This window comes from Loxodonta africana, chromosome 4 (assembly GCF_030014295.1).
Source record: "Loxodonta africana isolate mLoxAfr1 chromosome 4, mLoxAfr1.hap2, whole genome shotgun sequence".
Taxonomy (NCBI): domain Eukaryota; kingdom Metazoa; phylum Chordata; class Mammalia; order Proboscidea; family Elephantidae; genus Loxodonta; species Loxodonta africana.
The window spans coordinates 91970861-91990928 of NC_087345.1; the positions used below are offsets into that span (position 1 = coordinate 91970861).

General features: G+C 46.1%; 1 protein-coding gene across 2 annotated transcripts in view; it reads left to right on the forward strand.

Moving 5' to 3' along the window:
• The first annotated feature begins 16410 nt into the window (after positions 1-16410).
• Positions 16411-20068, forward strand: part of RACGAP1 (Rac GTPase activating protein 1) — a 33965-nt gene continuing 30307 nt past the window's right edge. The window contains exon 1 of one of the 2 annotated variants that reach the window (XM_023556134.2): positions 16411-16621. The gene's annotated coding sequence lies outside the window, so the exon portion shown is untranslated. The remainder of the gene's footprint in view (positions 16622-20068) is intronic. The other variant, XM_064284249.1, reaches the window with a different exon arrangement.

A 20068-nucleotide genomic window follows, 5' to 3' on the forward strand; every position in this document is an offset into this window, starting at 1 on the left:
ACCTGCCCTGGTTTCTCTGTTTTGGAGGTTCTGGCTGCCCTCGGAGCAGGTCTGTGTTCCTTTGCCCTCCTCCCACTCTACCCCCAAGGTGGGGTGCTCCCCCTGAATGGGCAGTGACTGCCTAGACTTCCAGAGGATGGGGAGGGGGGAAGGATTGTGGACAAAGCAAGCCTGGTGAGTGCACTGTGCTCAGATCCAAAACCCAGCGCCCAGCACTCGGTAGCTGCATTGTACTGTGGGCACCTTAAGGGCAGGCACTGACTAGGGTGCCAGGACCTGGTCGAACCTGGTCATTGCAGATACTCAACAGCGTTCCGTCTGTTGCATAAATGAGGGACATCTCTGGGGCAATGGATGGGTCTGGGGGTCCCATAGTCCTGGGGACCCCTTCCTTTCCTTGCATCAGTTGGCCCTGCAGGGCGCTTGTGTCTTTGAGTAGTCCACCAGCTAAACACAGTCCCCCTCCCTGCCCTGCCCACAAGGGCACCCTTTCGCAGCCTGCCGCCCCTCCCCATCATCCCTCTCCCATCCTAGCCAGGCCCCTCTGGAAGGCGCAATCTCAGCGCTCAGGGCGGCCTCCAAACCCGTGGAAGCAGTGCCGGTGAATAATTCATGGAGCTGGGAGGCCTTTATCTCCCCAGCCGGCCCCACCCGGGGCCCCAGCGCTCTGCAGCCGTCCCCCGGTTCCCCGCTTTATCTCGACGCCCAGCTTGTAATGCAGCCCGCCATATCACAAGCAGAAGGGGAGATTAATTTTCTGGTTTTGCATGGGCGGGGAGGGGGAGGGTGCGTAGGGAGGTGCTGGGGAGCAGAAGCTGGGATCTTTCCGATTTCAGACTCCAGCGGCTTAATCCTCTCCCAGGCCAGCAGGAAGGGGAGGAAGAGGGTGTTGCGAGCCAAATTTCATCATCAGCGGCAGCCCCAACAGAGGAAGGAGGCGAGGGGCAAACAGACGGGAGAGGCAGCGGCACTGGCGCGGAAAAGAGAGTTGTTTGGAAACAGGGTAAAAGGCGGCCCTCTCAGCCTGGGCGCACAGACGGCGCGGCTTGTCAAGAGCTGGGACTGGGGCCGTGTGGGGCGCACACGTGGGCACATGGATGTGCACACACAGGGGCTCCGAGCACATGGGCATGCCTCTTTGGGAACAACCACCAGCCTTGGTGTCTTCCGGTCTTCACACAGGGTCTGGCGCAGAATGGCTTAAAAAATGTTGAGTGACTGAGGAGCTGAATGGCTGGGCCAATGTCGAGCTGAGCACACCCAGCTCCACATGCTCCTGGAATCTGGCTCTGCCATCTTCTTGCCGTTTGCCCCGGGGAACCCTGAATCTGCCAGCTGCTGGGTTCCTCAGTTTCCCTTGCTCCCACGGTCTACACAGGCCTGTGAATATGGGGACACTGGCCCCGGGGAGCCTGCAGGTCCCTGCTGCTTCTGCTCACATGGCAGGGGTGAGGACATAAAGGTCTGGAATATTCTATGGAGGACCTTGAACTTTGTCCTGGGGTCCCTGGGGAGCAATGGAAGGGTTTAGCAGAAGGTGGCATGATCAAAGTGGTATTGGGGGAAGATAAAGGTAGCCAACATTTATGGAGCCTCCAGGTGCTGGGCATTGTTCTAAGTACCACGTGTGTATTATTTCATTAAATCCTTACAGCCATCCTCTTAGATAGATAGTATTATCATTCCATTTTATAGATGAGGAAATGGAAGCTCAGAGGTGTTGGCAATAGAGTGTGAATAAATTGAAGACAGCAGAAATCAGAGATGGGAAACTTAGGATGATAAATTCTTTAATGTCTCAGGCCCCTTTAGGATATGGAAAGGAATACTCATTATTTTTCGTACTTTGATATCCAACTTATTAATCTCTATTCAATTATTAACATTCCCCTAAATATTCTCATACTTATACCACAAATAAATTAAGAACTTATGAATTTAGCAAATTATATTTCTCCAAATATTTAAACATTGATTGCAAATGAAATCAATTAAGTTCTTCATAAATCTAATACATCAAGTTTTCATAAAAGCTTTAAACACATTTAAAAGCTGACAAAACACATAATATCCACAATGATTTTAAAAACCTATTACAAAAACAATGCCACAAGTTTAGATTTTTTAATTCAATATTCCTAGTATTATTTTCTTTGTTCTTATTTTCTTCCCAGGGGTAGGATTTTCCTGACTTAAACAAGAGAGTTGAACTTTACCTTCTTCAATGGGCCGAGATGGCAGATTGAATTGACTGGGCATGATTTGGCACTGGTCACACAAGTCTTGGCAGGAGGTATTTCCAAGGAGATCCTCCTGGAATTTGTTATGCAGCTCTTCACCCTTTGCCATCAGGGACTATCCTCTTTACTCTCTGACCAATCACTGGTTCTGATTTTTTGTTTGTGACCCTAGCATTTTCCCTAAAATGATTCTAGTTCTGAGTACCTTATCTTCACAGTACAGCCCACTGTGTAACTACTGTTCTGAGTGGGGCTTGGTCTGATTCAGTTAAGTCTAAAGCCCTTGGTCAGTTGGTGGACTGGAACTACATCCTTTCCTTCTCATCGACTACTAAGATTGTCAGCTGGGCACTGAAGCAGGGGCCTAAGATGAGGTATTAAGGGCCTGAATTAGGGCAGTGGCAATGAAAATAAAAAAGGAAAAACAGTTTTCAGAGACTCCATGGAGTTAGAATTGACTTCTATTAAATGTAGGATAATAGCTTACCTCATGTAATCAAATAAAAATACATGTGAAGATCTTTTGTACCCTATACCCAAAAACTCATTGCCATCGAGTTGATTCTGACTCATAGCGACCCTATAGGACAGAGTAGAGCTGCCCCATAGGGTTTCCAAGGGTGTAAATCTTTAGGGAAGCAGACTGCCACATCCTTCTCCTGCAGAGCAGCTGGTGGTTTTGAACTGCTGACCTCTCAGTTAGCAGTCAAGTGCTTAACCACTACACCACCAGGGCTCCTTTTGTACCTTATAACTCCATTGCGGAGTCAATTCAGACTCATAGCAACCCTGTAGGACAGAGCAGAACTGCCCCCTAGAGCTTCCAAGGAGTGGCTGGTAGATTCGAACTGCCAACTTTTTGATTAGCGGAACAGCCCTTAAACACTATGCCACCATCCAAACCAAAACGCCAAACCCACTGCGTCAACTTAGACACCATTAAATCTTAGTTGTTTTTACTTTGCTCTTGTTATTGTGTTACCATTATGAGGATGGCCAAGAACAAAGCCTTAGGGGGTTCACCCAAATTTAAAGGGTGAACAGAAGGAGGGGAGGTAGGAAAGGAGGATGAAAAGACAAAGGGAACTGAGAAAGATTGGTCAAAGAGATGGGAGAAGAACCAGGAACGAGAGGCGTCACATAGCGTAGGGGGTGGGAGACAAGAGAACAGTTGGTTGGATATTACAGAGGTCCTGCAAAGAAACAGTGAAGCCCTGGCAATCCTAGTTATATACTTGAAAATATTGAAAGCAGTGACTCAAAGGGATACTTGTACACCAATTTCATTTTAGCATTATTCACAATAGCAAAAAAGTGGAAACAACCCAAGCATCCATCAACAGATGAATGGATAAATAAAATGTGGTACATACATACAATAGAATATTATTCAGGCATAAAGCAAAATACATGCTATAACATGAATGAACTTTGAAAACATTGTGCTAAGTGAAATAAGTCAGAAATCAAAGGACAAATATTGTATGATCCCACTTATATGAAATATCCAGAATAGGCAAATACACAGAGACAAAGTCTGTTAGTAGATACCCGAGCTAGGGGAGGGAGAAATGCAGAGTTACCACTTAAGGAGTACTGAGTTTCTGTTTAGGGAGATGAAAACCATTTGAAAATGGTTGTACAACACGGTGAATGTAATTAATGTTTCTGAATTGCACACTTAAAAAATGGTTAAAATGGCAAATGTTTTGTTGTATATCTTTTACCACAATTTAAAAAAAAAAAAAAAAGCTAATGCTAAGTCAAGACAGCCTATGCTTATTGCCACTGTGGGTTGAGGTGATAGAGAAGACCCCATGGAGGAGGTGGCCTCTAATCTAGGCCTTGAAGGATTGGTTAGATCTGGATAGGCATTGGGAAAAGAGGAAGACATGAATCAGCTTGTTTCAGACGGAAAATGAAGTGAGTTGACTTAGCTGGAGGAGAAGGTCATGCAGGGAAGCAGTGGGAAATGAGGCTGGAACCAGAAAAGGAGTGCCTGGAGGTACTGTTGTTGGATGCCATTGAGTCAATTTTTGACTCATAACAACCCCATGTGACAGAGTAGAACTGCCCCATAGGGCCTTCTAGGCTATAATCTTTATGGGAACAGATTGCCAGGTCTTTCTTCCACAGAACTGCTGGGTGGATTCGAAATGCCAACCTTTTGGTTAGCACCTGTACACCTAATCATTGTGCCACCAGGGCTCCTTCATGGAGGTATAATGCATTATAAATTTGTGCAGGGCTTTACACTTTCCAAAGCATTTTCTGTGCTAGATTAGTCAAGAAGTGCTATCCCTCTTTAACAGATGAGAAAACTATGGTTTAAAAATCTGCCAAGGAGCCCTAGTGGCACCGTGGTTAAAGCACTCAGATGCTAACTGAAAGGTTTGCAATTTAAACCTACCAGCACCTCTGGAGGAGAAAAATGTGGCAGTCCGCTTCCATAAACACGTACAGCCTTTGAAACCCTGTGGGGCAGTTCTACTCTGTCCTATACAGACAGTCGCTTTGAATCAGAATCAACTCAACAGCAAATGGGTAAAGTCCTGCCAAGTTTGCCAGCTCAGCCATGTGGGGCCAGCTCAGCCATGAGACAGAGGCCTCTAGTCCTCTGCTCCAGCAGGAGGTAGCATGGAGTGGTGGAATCTGGCCCACCTAGGTTCCTTCTAGCTGGTAACAACGGGCAAGCTATTCAACCTTTATGTCCTCTGGCGGTTACAGACCAGATGTATGAAAAACACTGCTTAGTGCTTGGTATGTGGTGGCTCCTCAATAAATGTCAATGCCATCCCTGGCCTCCTGTACCCTCTCCTCCTCAGCACCTTGGCCATTCACCTGAGCCAAAGTTGTTTGTTTCGCTCTGCATCCAGGCAGAGCTGCCACGACTGCAGGGGGCACCCTTCACTTGTGGAAATGAGGGTGGGAGGAGTTAGGGAGGAGACAATAGTGGCCGGCTGCTTCTAAACAACCTCCCCAGAATGTCTTTCAGGATTGGTCAGAGGAAAGCTAACAGCTGGTCTCATCAGACCAGCTTGTAAGACCAAGAAATCACCTGGTCCTCCTTTCCCAGAGGGACTAGCCCTCCCCACACTGTGGAGAGCAAAACCCAGAACTGGGATCCTAGAGCTGAATCTCTTCTGGAGCCTTGTGAAGCCCAGACTCAGCCTCCGGTCACGGAACATAGCACGATTCCGAGTAGTAAGGAGACCGTGCTCTTCTCACAATTCTTTACTGCTTTGTTGGGACTCAGCACCACCCAAGGACATAAGCCTTATTATTTGCTTCACTCCCATTTTATAGATGAATTAACAGGAGCTCAGGGAGTATAAATGATGTTTCCCAAGACCAATGAAGCAGTGAGTGGTTGAGATGACCCCAGGTCTTGGGATGCCAAATGCCATGTTCTCTCCCCTACCCCTGCTGCCCCAAGGCTCAGAGAGGCTGAATGACTTGCATGAAGTCCCTTAGTGCTTGGAAGCAGTAGGGGGTTAGAACCCAGGCCCAGTCTCCAGCCCCCAGAGCAGTGTTCTTTCTGCTCCATCACCCGCACCGGGTAGAAAACTGCTGCAGGAAATAAGTTCGGCAGTGGAGAGGGAGAAATGAAAGGAGGGAAGAGACGGGGGAGCTGGAACCCTGCGGGTAACTGTGGAGGATGGGGTCGACATGGAGATAAGAGGGCTGGGACTCAGGGGTCCCCAGTTGGCTGGCGCTGGGACTGGCCCTCTGTGCTCCATCAGGCCTGAGGCTGCAGGCTGCCAGTGCTCCTCCATCAAGACCCCTGGAGAGCCTGAAATAAAATATTCCTCCTCCCCTGCTCAGGCAGCCTTATTGCCATTGACAGCAAATGTATTGCTCTAATCTTTTCTCATTTTGCCAGGATGGGCTCCAATTCTGACCTCCCTCCCAGCCTTGAAGGCTTCATGGAGGTGGAAGGGAGGCACTGAGGAGCAGAAGGAACTAGATGGGAGGGAGGTAGAGGGGTTGGGCCATAAATGGGGCAGCTGCAGGGATCTCGGATTTGATATGGCCTTTCTCTAGAAGGCTGAAAGAGACTCAAGAGTTTGGGAGTCTTTTTTTGGGGGGGGGAGGAAGTCAGCCCCTCTACACCCCCATGACTGAGTGTTCCCCTGTGAAAACAGATGGAAAGGATTGGTGGGCAATGAGGAAGCAGGCCCTGGGGGAGCTGACAGGGAAGATAGATCTCTGCAGGACAGACAGGGATCAGACCCAGGTGTGTGTGTGCCCTGTGTTGTTAGGTGCCCTCTTGTTGATTTTCACCTCACAGAGACTCCATGTGACAGAGGAGACCTGCCCCATAGGGTTTCCTAAATAAATTTTCGGAAGCAGCATTAGCAGGTCTTTCTTCAGAAGATCTGCTGGGTGGGTTCGAACTGACAACCTTTCAATTAGCAGCTGAGCACTTAACAGTTGTGCCACCAGGGGTCCTTGTGTGCCCTGTATTGGAGCCAAACTTCCAAGCTTGGGAGATAGTCCTTTTGAGATGAGGAAGACAGGGTGTGCCTACGTTCTCAGGATGGCTGGCCTGCCTGCCTGTCCTGCTGCCCTCTCTGCTGCCCAGTGAAGCCTTGCCAATATGAATGCCTCCTGCTCCTTTGGCTGCCTCTCCTTCTGGGCTTTTCTGTAGATGAGCACTCAGGCTTGGCCAGCCTCAGAATGGCATCCAGGAAGAACCAGAAGTGGGGGCGGATGGAGCAGGGCTTGGGGTACACTTGGCCTGGGAGACAGGGATGGTGCCCAGAGACCAGGCAAGGAGGAGAGAGGCAAGGTGGGGCACAGTGAAGGTGCGAAGGAATTTGATGTTGGGGTCAGCTGGGGGGCCATGAGGAGGAGCAGCAGATGAGTGGAGCTTGGCCAGGGAGGGGGAACGAATGGCTCATGTAGAGCAGGAGTGAAGCAGGCAGAGTCCAGTGTTGTGGTCTGAGGATCATTTGTCCTCCTTCTTCATTTGTCCTGCTAAAACTAACCCTGAACTTGTGTGTATGTGTATGTGTGTGTCTGTCTGTCTCAGGGTAGAGTCCCTATGTCCCATCACAGAGACCATCTGTCTGTCTGAGTGCACCTTCAGATTGGACTGGAAAGTTTTCTGTATTCTGAGTTTATGTATGCTAGGGCCTTACCTCAGCCTCTGGGGATTTGTGTGTGTGTACTCTATCTGAGCTTCTGTGGCCCTTCCAGGACAGAAACTCCTGACTGGAGAGTCTGAGCTGGGTCAGCCCTCTGCGCAGGGTTCACTGAGGAGGGATGGTGAGAGAAGAGTGCTGGTTTCTCCTGTCCTCCCTTCCAGCCATGGCCTCTGGTTGCTGCCTCCTACTGCCAGGCAAGACAGGCCTTGAATCTTGGCAAAGGCCTTCTCATAATTACCCCTTTTCAGACAGATCTCTCAGCTTTAGTGACTTTCCCTCTCCTCTCTGATTGTCCTCAAGTCCACCTCCAGAAAGGCTTCCCTGACTCCAGGTCTCCATCAATTCCCTGAATGTCCACGGTTCATGTGGAGGACTTTTAACTTGGCATGGCCACCTTTGCCATTACGTACCCTTCATTCCTCTTAGTCCCTTTCCCCTTTCTGAGGATAACCAACCAAAAACCAAACTCAGTGTCGTCGAGTCGATTCCGACTCATAGCGACCCTATAGATAGCTGCGGTGAAATTTGAGAAACTTTCTATGTGGCAAGTCTGGAGCTTGAACTCAAGGACTATCCAGCTGTGAAGTACCATTCAGTACCACAGGAGCCCCTGTGCAAGGGTATATACATAGTGCTGTGTGACCTGGGGCAGGTCACTGTCCCCTCTGAGCCCCTTATCTCCACAGCTCTGGAGCTACATCTCCCTTACAGAGCCTTGGTATTAGAGATCTCAACTGTAATCTGTAGACCGAAGATCGGAAACTTGGCCCTACCCCTCTCCCAGTTTGAAGCAAGCTTCTTCCCCAGGGGCCACAGTTTCCACACTTCAAGGGCCGAAGTGCCCTGTGGTGGCCCAAAATCTCTTCTCCTTTGTGACTGCATGGAGTCCCAGTGTGGTATAAATGGTTAACAAGCTCAGCTGCTAACCTAAAGCTTGGAGGTTCGAGTCCACCCATAGGGTTCTAGGAAGAAAGGCCTGGCACTACTTCTGAAACATTGACCATTGAAAACCCTATGGAGCACAGTTCTACTCTGACACACATGGGGTCTCCATGAATTGGAACAGACTCTACAGCAACTGGTTTTTGGTGGCTGTGTAGGATGGCAGCTTAAAGGACCTTCAGGGGATATTTAGACCAGCCGTTTCTAACATATTTAATTCCAAAAATTTTCCCTGGCTCTGACATGATAGTAGTTGAATTTTTAATAACTTTTGATGGAGAAAATACATAATGACTGAGCTTTGGATCATATCATTAAAACTCATTTCTATTTTATTCATCTCCCAGCAGTCACATACGTGTATAAATCAGTTATACACAGATGGGTTACACGTAGTCTTTATTCAGTCCAAAGGATGAATCTCTTGTGATCATTTCAAGGCTGCTACAACTTGGGAGCCAAAAATCTAAACCACTCCTCATGTTACAGATGAGGAGACTGAGGCCTGGAGAGGGGAAGAAACCTGTTCAAACTCACACAGCTAGAAAAGGGGAGCTGCATCAGAATTTGAAGTCAGGATGGAAATTTGCCACAGGGATTGCCAGTATCAGACCTGTTGTTGTTGTTGTTAGGTGCCCCTGAATCAATTTTTGACTCATACCAATCCCATGAGACGGAGTAGAACTGCCCCATAGGGTTTTCTTGGCTGTGATCTTTATGGAAGCAGATTGCCACGTCTTTCTCTCATGGAGCAGCTGGGTGGGTTTGAACAACCAGCCTTTTGGTTAGCAGCCCAGCCAAGCAGTGAACTGCTGCACCACCAGGGCTCCTTAGTATCAGTCCTGCAGGGGACTGAATAAGGAGGAAGTTGCAAGCAGAGGGTTTGGGGGGCAGCAGAAGAGGACAATCTCCAAAAGGTGCTGGGAACTCCTACCCTGTCATTTGAATTTAGGTAAAACACGCCTAGAGTATCTTCAAAAGGGACATAAGGTGAGGAGATGTCAAAAGAATAACCAGAGGGGTGAGTGTGGAGGAGCAGCTTCAAGCCCCTTCCCATATATACCGACTGCGCAGACTCTAGGCAAGTCATTTAACTTCTGTGAGACTCAGCTTCCTCATTTGTAAAGTGAAAGGGAACCAAGAGTTGAATATTTCCTTCCCCATGGGAATAGAATAAGTAGAACATGTCCTTCCCTGTGGGAACAGAATAATGCCTTTTCTACTTATTGGGAGAATCCAATGAGAAAATACATGGTGAAGTTCTGAGGATATAGCAGTGATTGAGGAAGGGAGCTTTGCATCTATAACCTCCCATTAATTCTCAAACTAACCTTATGAAGTAGGTTCCATTATTCTCATTTAACACTCCAGGTAACAGAAGCCCAGGTGAGGGTTGAGTAGAGAGGGAGGAAGCTGAGATTTGACTCCAGGTCTGACTCTGGAGTCCTAGCTCTTTGTACCACTGGCTCTTTGCAGGACTTTCAGGGTTAACAGTAGAAGTGGTACTTGCTGTTACTATTTACCTAAATAGCAGAGTGTCTCCTGAGTAAAGTCCAGGCAAGGAGTGGCCCTTGCTCAGGGCCAGTGTTAGCTGAGGACAGGAGTGTGTGTGTGGGAGGAGGGGTGGATGAGGGACAGTGGAAGGCCAGTGGGTCCCGAACATGTTTGCTTATCAGAATTATCTGGGAAGTTAAAAAAAAAAAATTCCATCAGTCCCACTCCCCATAATTCTAAGCTTTGGGTCCACATGTTTTGGCCTTTGGTGACCAAATCTTGGGAAGGGGACGGTGAGGCTACTTTTCCTTCCTGGGTATAGCCATTCAACACATCTATTACAGAGCTTGTTGTAGTTGTTACGTGCCTTCGAGTCGGTTTTCGACTCATAGCGACCCCATGTGGCAGAGTAAAACTGCCCCATAGGCAGGAATGTATTAACCAGTAAACAAGGTATGCACAGGCTTACAGTAGGCAAGGTATGTGTGGTGAAACTCATGTGAAGTTGTTCACTACAGATTAGTAAGTGAACGCAACTAAGCCCGTTGGTACCTTTCTTATTGGGTAATCCGTCCCTGCCCATAGGGTCTCCTAGACTGTAATCTTGACAGAAGCAGCTGCGGAGCCGCTGGATAGTGGTTCTCAAAGTGTAGCCCCCAAATCAGTAGCATCAGCTTCATCTGGGAATGTGTTAGAAATACAAATTATTGAGCCCCAGTCCACGTTTACTGAATCAGAAACTCTAGGGTGGGGCCCAGCAATCTGGGTTTTAACAAACCCTTCAGAGGATTCTGAGGCCGGATAAAGGTATGGAGGAGCTTCTATATAAAGCCTGATGGAAAATCACAGGTACACAGCCTGGATCTACTGAGGGTCAGATCTTTTAGAGACAGGGTGGGGTGAAAAAGCTGTGGTCCGTTTTTAAGGAGGTTGGAATCTAGTGGAGATGAGATCAGAACCTAAATAACTACACCTCCTTCCCTAAGCAGATCTGAAGGGTCTCCATTTTATTAGACTTTGATTCAGTTCAACACTTTACTGAGTGTGCGAGAGTGATTGCTAAATATGGGGAAACCGCAGATTTGGGAATGTTTCCTTTTTTTTTTTTTCCAATGAGAGAAGGGGCAGCAGAAGAAAGAGAGGAAAGAAGCAGGGAGACATAACAATACCTAACACCTATTGAGCACTTGAAGGAGCTCTGATGGTGCAGTGGTTAAAGCACTCGGCTGCTAACGGAAAGATCGGTGTTTGGAAACCATCAGCCTCTCCAAGGGAGAGAGATGTGGCAGTCTGTCTCCATAAAGATTCACAGCCTTGAAATCCCTGTGGGGTAGTTTTACATTAAATATATATATTTTTTATAGCTTTGCTGTGAGTTGGAATTGACTCAATGGCAGTGGGCTATGAAGCACTTACTGTATGCTAGGCACTATACTAAGAATTTTGCAGACATTGCCTCATTTAATCTTCCCAACAACCCTTTACATTATTATTATCATCCCCATTTAATAGATGGGGAAACTGAGGCACAAAGAAGTTGCCCATCACACGAAATCACAGGTGGTGGAAGTAGAACTTGAGCCCAGGCAGTCTAACTTTGGAGCTCATGCATTTAAACACTATACTGTCTCTCATAGAAATAGGAGAAGCACAGGCATGTCATTTGTTCAAAAGCCTTCAATGGCTCATTAGTGCCTGGAGGGTTAAATTTATGTGGCCTGGTATTCAAGGTCCCTCACACTGTGGTCTCAAAATTCCTGCCAGCTTTACTTCCTGCCCCCCCCCTCCCCCAACCAAGTTCCTTGCACTTCAGCCACGGTGGATCGACTTTTCACTTTTCTCTTAACACACACTGTTCACGTCGCCTCCAGTCCCTGCACCCCCCGCCCCGCCCCTCCCCTCTTCTTGGGATCCTAGCCATCCTTCAAAGCTCAGTTTAAATGCCCCTTCTTCAGGTAAACTCGATTCTCAGCCGGGAGTCAGCTCTCTCTCCCTGAACCCCCAGAACATGGTCCGACCCCCACACTCTGCCGAGAATTCAGTTTTTATACACTGGTCTTTGTACCTCATCCCCACCCTCGCCCCTGTGCTTAGGACACTGCCTAGAACATAGGAAGTGCTCAAAACTCCTTGGTTTAATTGACAGAAACCCAAAACCAAACACACTGCTGTAGCGACCCTATACGACAGAGTACAACTGCCCCACAGGGTTTCCAAGGCTGTAAACCTTTATGAAAGCAGACTGCCACATCTCTTTCCCGCAGAGTAGATGGTGGGTTCCAACTGCCAACCTTTGGGTTGGTGGCCTAGCGCTTAACCACTGAACAACCAGGACTCCTTTAATTAACAGGGGGAAGAGTAATCCAAGAGTGGTGGTAGGAAGTGAGAAATCCAGACACAGAGAGCAAATGAGAAGGAACCGGGAGACAAGCCGAGAGGAGAGAGGGAATGAAGACAAACACTGGTCAATGGCCAGACGGACCGCAGCCCAGGACCGGGTCTCCGCCCGCCCACTGCTCAGGGATCGACGGGGACAGTTCCTCTGTTGCGACTTCTAGGCCGGCGGCCCTTCCCTCGAGAGGAGGGGGTGGCGGGGCGCGAACGCGCTCGGGCGGCCACTGGTGTCGACTCTATTAGCATAAAATCCCATCGGCGGCTCCGGGGGCGAGGAAGCGGTGCCGCGGGCGGGGTGCGGGCGCGGGGTCGGGTGCTGGCTGTCCCGGGCCAACTCCACCACGCCTGCCTCCTGCCCAGGCTGCGAGGGCCGTATGTAATGATAATAACTGACTCTCGGACGGTGCGTTCCAGGAAAGAAACCCTTTCACTGCCATTAGTACTTTTCTGTATCCTCAGAACCACTCGGCGAGTGGGTTTCGCCAGACGTGGGAGATTGAATAACCAGGTCAAGAACTTTCCTCTAATAAGTGGGAGAGCCGGGAATCGAATCCAAACTTTATGGCACCAGATCCCATTCTTTTTCCATTACAGGTGCAGCCCCAGGATGCCTACCTACCCAGAGAACCAGAGAGCAATAGTTCAGGACACCCTGCTTCTCTACACACACAGATACAGACACACACAGACACAGATACACACACACACCCCTCACCTTTCATTGCTTTCTTCTCCTCACTGGACTGGTGTAGCAGGGAAAGGGGTTGAATGGAAAGAGAGGGGTGTAGTGATACCTTGGATAGAAAGAGAGGTAGGAGGGACGGTATTTCCAATGTTCATGCCTCATTTGGGACGCATGAATTTGGGTGCGGGGTGGAATGCTACCACCATCCCGTTGAATTCAAATCACTTCATCTCACTCAAACAGCTGTTTGTTGGAGCTGCAAAAAGCAAGAGAATACAACAGTAAAAAAGAGGAGTACCATCTCTTGTCCTCCGGGAGTTTACAGTCTAGCAGGGAAAATAAGGAGTATTTACTGAACACTTGCTGTGTGCCAGGCACTGTGCTGATGTTTTGTATGGATATCGTATTATTTCTCTCAACAACTCTATGAAATAGGTATTACTTTTCCATTTTATAGGTGATGAGCCAAGGCAAAAATGACTTGTGGAGGCCATATAACTAACTGGTACAGCCAAACAAATAAGGTGACATGTATGAAAAGGGGAAGAACAGGGTGCTAGTGGAGCTGACAGCAAAGGCATGGAGCCAGGCCAGGTGACCTCCCTGAGCTAGGTGGTAAACATTTCAGGTGCCTAGACGGAGGAGCAGAATTTAACCAGGAGATGAACAGTGGAGGTGTAGAGGAGTGCTGGGGCAGATGGAGCAGCAAGGGTAGTGTTCTGGGTAGGACCAGTAGCTTGGTGCATTTGAGGAACTGGAAAAGCCAGAGGGGCAGAAAGTATGGCTAGAGGGGTAAACAAGAGCCAGGAAGAGAGCTTTGTTAAGAATTTTGGTTCTTATTGAGAAGACAGTTTGAAGTCATTGAATTTTAAGCCAGGAAAAAGCATGATTAGACTTGCATTTTGAAAAGAATTACTCAAGGCTTAAAGAATGCATGGGTGGGGTAAACAATTTCAGTTGTGGCTTGGGCTACCGAATTGGACTAGGATGGTGACAATGAGAAGGAGAGAAGTGGGCACATTCAAGAGTACCTAGGATTATTGTTGTTGTAGATTCCGAGAAGAACTGCCCTATAGGGTTTCCAAGACTGTAACCGTTACGGAAGCAGATTGCCACATCTTTCTATGGGTCGGAATCAACTCGACGGCACTGGGCTTACTGGGTTCTCTCGAGGATCGGCTGGTGAATTCAAACTGTTGACCTTTTGGTTAGCAGCTGAGCACTTTAACCACTGCACCACCAGGGCTCCTTTACTTAGGGTTAGGACTCAGTAGTAATTGGATATGGGACGTGAGGGAGAAGGAAAAGCCGAGTCATTTTAAATCCATTTTCTCACTCATCCCCAATCATTTAATAAATTCGCTTGATTTTACCAACTGAAGGAATATCTCTCCTGTCTGTCCCCTTCTCTCTCTGTCCCCACTGCCACTGGCCGAATTCAGCTCTGTGCTCTCTCTCTGGCTCTATGGTGAGAGTCTACCTTCAGATCCCCCCCCACCACCGCCCCAGTTCATCATCCTCCATGCTGCCTAAGCATCTAATCTGTCTAAAATGCAAATCCAGCCAAGTCAGTCCTCAGTGTAAAAAGCCCCGTTGTCCTGTCATTGTGGATTCTACAGGATAAAGTCCAATCCCTTCCTAGCCCAAATCTACTTTGCCGTCTTGTCCTTCCCCTCCTCAGGCCAAAGCCGCCCAATACACATCACACCCACTGAATCTCCTTCACCTAAATGTTCCTTCACAGCCTTAAAGCTTTACAAGGCTGTTTGTTTATTTATTAAATATGCATCTGCCTTATTCTTCAGAGGTTTTGAAATCGCATGATCCTCCCATTGCCAGGAATTACTCCCCTCCCTCCCCCCTCTCCACTGCTACCTGGTAAATTCCTATTCATACTTCAAGGCCCAGCTTGGATATCAAGTCTCTCTAGGCTTTTCTAACACTCCCACTTCCCAGACAATTAATTGCTTCCTCTCTGTGCTCCTAAAGCACTTTACACAAATCTGTGTTCTAGTACTTATTCCATTGTATTATAGGTATTTAAGGAGGCACAGGATAATGCAATGAGCTCTCTTGTCCTTGAAGGTCTGTTGGGAGGATTAAATGGAATAATATATGTATGGTTAATTTTCCTTTCTTCTTCACTTTCCTAATAATATTAATAAACATGTATGTTACAGTTTATAAAGTACTGTCATCCATACTATCTTGTTTGATCTCAGAATAAACCTGTGGGTTAGGGATGGTGTTATTATTATTTCTGTTTTGTAGCTGAAGCAAGTAGGTACAGACGGGTTAAACAGTGATAATGCATCTGATTCAGTGGTATGCCTGTCACACAGAAGTGCTCAATCGGTATTTGTAAAATGGAGCCAAGTTTTTGGTTATAAAACCTGTGATAATTCCATTAAACCACACTGCTTCTTATATGCCCTTGTTGTTGGGTGCTCATTGAGCCAGTTCTGACTCATAGTGACCCCATGTGATAGAGTAGAACTGCCCTGTAGGGTTTTCTTGGCTGTCATGTTTACAGAGGCAGATTGCCGGGTCTTTCTCCAGCAGAGCAGCTGGTTGGATACAAAACACCAACCTTTCGGTTAGCAGCCAAGGGCTTAACTGGTGTGCCACCAGGACTCCTTTTGTATGCCCTAGCATACTCATTGAAGAGTAAATTCAATGAGTTAGGGGTGGGAGAGAGGAATAGAAAAGTTCGGGGTACATTACAAGTGGTAAAAAAAAAAAAAAAAAAAGATCAAACCCGTTGCCATTGAGTTGATTCCAACTCAGCAATCCTACAGGACAGAGTGCCTGGTGGATTTGAACTGCCAACTTTTTGGTTAGCAGCTGTAGCACTTAACCCCTACACCACCAGGATTTCCACAAGTAGTAAGGGTAAGAAGAATTCTGATACTTGGCTGAATGCAAAAGGTATTTCTCATTGTAGGTTGAGGTTAAAAAAAAAAAAAAGCCCCTGTGCTAGCACCATTCCAGGTTCTAAATGAACGTTTGTTAAATGGAATTATAGCACTTTCATTTTGTATTTAATTTTGTTTCTCTGAGCTGTCTCCTCCATTTGTAGCTACTGGAAAGCAGAGACCATATCATCTTTATTTTTTACAATGCCTAGCGAAATTGACAATGTATGTGTGTCAAATGAAAGCCTGAATGAATGCATCAGTGAATAAAGGGGAAATAATAGTTCGGTTAAATATGGTTGCAAATGATTGCTGTTTTATCTCCTTCTGAAATTCTTCCCATTCTAACACTATTCAATTAATAGTTTTCAAAAGCCTTGTTTCCCTGTCTGGGGTTGATGATGAGACCAAGTATCATTTTCATTTAAGAGGTACCACTTGCCCTTAGCCAACATGGCGGTCTGAATGACTTCGGGAAAGGGTGCCAAAAAAAAAAAACAAAAACCTGTTGACCTTAGTCAAAATGGCTACCTTACTGGCGTCTGTCTCAGAGAATGCGCATGCCCAGTCCTCTATCCGTTCCCCCAGCTCCTGTGGCGGCCACGGTGCGTGCGTCTTAGCGTAAAGAGGTAGTGTGGGAGGAATAAGTTGCTCTGTGATTGGTTGGTGCAGGATTTCAAACCGGAGCTGGCGGCGCGGTTCTGCTTTGCCGTTGGGTGAGGCCCGGAGGGAAGTGAAAGACCGCCCAGGTAGGGCCTGGCGGACCCCGGCGAAGTGAGCGCTGGGGGCTGCCAAGAAAAGGTACGTGTATCGCTGGATTTGTGGTAGGAGGGAGAGTGCCTGAGGGGGTAACCTTTGACCCCTGCGAGGTCGGGGGGAAAGGCAGGCAGTTCCAACCCCTCCACTGGGGCTTTCCCGGGGCAGGGGCGGACTAAACCAAGGGGTGGCGGCTGGGAGAGTAGGGGGCATCTTCCTTGGCGCCGTGTTTTGTGGGAAGCCCGGGGCGTGTTTTTGAGGTGGTGTAAATTAACAAGGCAGAAGCCGCTCAAAAAAGTGGCTCTCTCTTAAATAACGAGTTTGGGAATGAGTGGGGTAATAACCCTATCCTTTTCGAAGGAACAAGGCTTTTTCGAAGTGAAAAAACCTGGTGTATGAAAGGCGGGGGCGGCCTGAAGTGAGACTCCCCTCCCTTGTTTTCAGGCCCCCTTTAGGGCTCCCAGTACACTTTCATACATTCCTTTTCACTGTCTTTCAGTCGTAGGCGGAGGTGTGTGTTGAAGGGTGGGGTGCGTGAGTAGATAAGCCTTTTTTTTTTTTTTTTTTTAAATAAGTGACATATTCTTTCTCTTTAATATGTGGAGGTAAATAAGCTTTTGGTGTTATTGGAGAAGTTTGGAGAAAGCGCCTTACCTATAGCTTACTCATTCAACAGGTATTTAATAAGTGTAAAGCATTAATATAAGACAATCTTTTTTTTTTTTTTTTTTGCCTCAGAGGAGCTTGCACTTTATGTGGGGAGAGAGAACTTAAAAAGATAATTGAATATGGTGAATCTGGTAGGCCTATGTACCACTGAGAGTATAGTTGTTTTAGAAAATGTTTTGACAATATTTATCAAGAACCATAAAACGTTTTACCCACTGATATAATAAGCCCAGCCTTGGAAATTTATTATAAGGAACACACAGCTATCTGAAGAAAAATATGTGTCCACAGGGTTTTCAATTGATTCCTTCAACAAATATTAAACGTTTACCAAGTATCAGGCACTATAGTAGGCACCAGGGGTTCAGCAAGGAACAAAACACAAAAATCCCATCCTCCGTGAAACTTAAACTCGAGCGAGAAGACAGAAAAGACAGACTAAATAAATGTATATGTAATATGTTAGATGCAGAAAAGTGCTTTGGAGCAAAATAAAGCAGAGAAGTGTTTGGGAAAAGGTTGTGATTTAAAATAGGGTGGTTAGGAAAGACCTCACTGAGACAGTGACATTTGAATAAAGACCTGAAGGAGGCGAGGCAGTGACCATGTGAAAGATTCCAGGCAGAGGAACTGGAAGATTGGAAATTACCTAAATGTCCAAAGAAGAGAATGGTTAAGCAAATGCTTGTTCATCAACTTTTTGAAACTTAGTGGAAGCACAATAGGAAGCAAAGCACAAAATTGTTTTGCCTGATGATTGCAACTTGATGGAATATGAGTGCATATTGGTCAAAGATTAGAAGGGGGTGTGCATATAGTTGTTTCGCTGGTGAGGTTTTTGTTTCACTATTAAAAAAATTTTATTTAACACAGAAAATTAACAATAGGTAGTGTTTTATATCTGCCACATGAGTGCTGTAGATAATAAAGAGGTCGTTTTGGACTGAAATGGTAGGGAAGGCTTCAGTGAATTGGTTGGATTTATACTAGACCTTGAAGAAAGGGAGACTTCAAAATGGGAAGAATTCACAGAGGAGAAAAAAGAGAATTTAATATGTGAACTGGTAATAGTTTTCTGAAAAACAGCAATTCAGCTCTTCCCTTTCCTTATTTTAATCTTCATTCATGTTTGTTGGACTGAGGATGCTCTGTTTACTCTTTCTGCAATAGATTTGCTCATAAGAACATTTGGTTTCAAGATATTACTTCTGCCTGCCAGTTGTATAGAGGCTTTCGATATGGTGAAGCAGAAGCTGGGCATTTGGGGAAAAGAATTGTTCTGAAATGCTTTCATATGAAAGAGTCTTGTAGTATTGAGATTGTCTTTGGAAATGGTTTTCCTTGGCAACAGAGAACTCGCATTGTTGATTTCTTGGGAATCTTCAGATTTAGCAATGTTCCTGAGAATGTTTTTCATTAGAGGTGTTTTCTGAAATACCCAAGCAGCCTTCTATTGCTTTATCTTACAGTAATTAATACCCTTGATGCATCTAAAAAACCTGATATATAGGTCTCTTAATAATGTTGTTTGTAGACGGAGGAAGAAGGGAATAGAGACTTTTCCCAGGATATCCTGCAGTAAAATCTGTAATAGTCTGTTAATCTGAAGGACGATGTCTGTCTCTTGGCTGGGTGATTGAAATTAAGTTGGGGGCCCAAAGCAATCACATCAAGCTGTGACTCTTTCATGGTGATGCCAAATTGCTCCCTTAGGGATACTCACAGATTGAGAATTTGTAATACAGTGACTTCTCCACCTCTGGGGCTCCCCATCAGTAACAGCTGAGATTTTCTAGCACCTTTTTATTTAAAGGGCTCTACAAACTGATTTCATTGCTACATACAGGGATCATTTCAGCCTCTGTAGTGAAAAGTGACAGCTGTTTTACAGCTGCAAAGCAACGTACTACAATATGACTTTGTTTTTGTTTCCTCTCGCATTAGTGTATCTCCTAGCTATGGAGCTAAAGAATAAAGGGAGAGAGATAAAGAAGTATTCATGAGGTTTAAAATGTAACCCACCAGGAAGATTAAGACCTTTTTCAATTGACATTGAATAGGATGAGTAAATTTTAACATTTTGAGTTAGAATTTGGCTGCAATATCAGAGTTAGTACTCATGCAAGAAAATATTTTAATCATCTATAAATAATTCCTAAGAGTCACTTTTGTAATGTTAACAAAAATATGTGGTTCCCCAGCATATAAAGAAAAGAGGATTATATTTTGCTAGTGCTGCTTTTGGATTATCCTATGTAAACTTGTGTTAGAGGAAAAACTAACTCTTCAGAATCAACAAGCCTTATCTAGAACTGTTTAAGAGCCTATTGCTGTTAGTTGCTGTTGAGTCAATCCTGACTCATGGCAGTCTCATGTGTTACAGAGTAAAACTGCTCCATAGGATTTTCTTGGCTTAATGGAAGCAGATCACCAGGCCTTTGTTCTGCGGTACTGCTGGGTGGGTTTGAACTGCCAGCTGTTAGGTTTGCATTTGGGCATAAACTGTTTGTGTCACCTATGGACCTGTTTAAGAGTCTAGACCTGGTGAAATTTTGCTATTTTCATGATTCTTCTTGATCTGATTTCCAGATATGTTATAAAAAGATTAGATCTGTGTTTGGATGACATGTTATGATTAGAGGGAGGTGTCTGAGACTGCAACATATTATTACGGTCTAACTGATTTTTTAATAACATCTTTTCAGTGTGTTGGAGTAGAAAAGAACATAGGTTTTGGACTCAGACCTGGGTTTGAATGTGAGCTCAACCTTTATTAGTTACTTAAGGCCTCTGAATCTTAGTTCTTCGTTGTAAAATGGAGAT